The sequence below is a fragment of the Octopus bimaculoides genome, chromosome 26 (assembly GCF_001194135.2).
Source record: "Octopus bimaculoides isolate UCB-OBI-ISO-001 chromosome 26, ASM119413v2, whole genome shotgun sequence".
In the NCBI taxonomy this organism is placed as follows: domain Eukaryota; kingdom Metazoa; phylum Mollusca; class Cephalopoda; order Octopoda; family Octopodidae; genus Octopus; species Octopus bimaculoides.
In genome coordinates, this window is record NC_069006.1 from 12,505,315 (window position 1) to 12,506,314 (window position 1,000).

Consider the following 1,000-nt stretch of genomic DNA (forward strand, 5'->3'; position numbering starts at 1 on the left):
ATATATATATATATATATTTAAATAAAGTCAGGAGGTATTTATTTAACCATGTGACTTCTATAGGCTAACAGTTGTTTCCAACTTTCTTCTTATAGTATTAATTTTGATGTGGAAGAAATCATACGAAGGCATGTGGCCTAGTGGTTATGGTGTTGCACTCGCAATTGCTAGGTAGTGATTTCAATTCCCAGCCTGTGTGGCACACTTCATTTTACATTGCTCTGCAATCATTTCAACACCTGACATGTGAAACATTTGTATACCTGTACAGGAAATATTGATTTTATGGAGTGAGCTAATCTGCAGCACATACATTTGATCACTATAAACAAATCATTTATGAAGGCATTCAGCAAAAACTGAACACTTGTACATCGTCTTTGACTTGAGATTCCATTGAGGAAAAAAAAAGAAAAGTGTACATGTATTTGCATTAATATACAGTACTGCACAAAAATTTTCGGCCACTTTAAACTATTGCAAATTTCTACTAACTGCCAACTTATAGTGGATGTTTTGCATTGTGGTTTTTACAGATGAAACATTGGCCATGTTGGAGTCATTTCCACACCTAATCATTATATTTGGTAGTAGGGGTTCTGAATGGTGGCTGAAGGCTTTTGCACGGTACTGTATATGCTCAGCATTATACAATACAATTGTATATTCAAATATTAGAGTAAAAAAAGAAAGCTTGCTCATCAGATCACTGGTACACCATGGTTACACCAGCCAAATGATCTTATACTACTAATGTCTACATACATACATGTGTGTGTGTGTGTATATCTCTCGTATTTGTTTCAGTCATTTGACTGCGGCCATGCTGGAGCACCGCCTTTAGTCGAGAAAATCGACTCCAGGATTTATTCTTTGTAAGCCTAGTACTTATTCTATCGGTCTCTTTTTGCCGAACCGCTAAGTTACGGGGACCTAAACACACCAGCATCGGTTGTCAAGCGATGCTGGGGGGACAAACACAGACACACAAACACACAT

At 37.1% G+C, this 1,000-nt stretch overlaps 1 protein-coding gene across 1 annotated transcript in view; it reads left to right on the forward strand.

Annotated features, from left to right (window-relative positions):
• The window catches only part of LOC106880529 (neprilysin-1), a 69,673-nt gene that overhangs the window by 37,396 nt on the left and 31,277 nt on the right, over positions 1-1,000 (forward strand). The window lies entirely within an intron of this gene.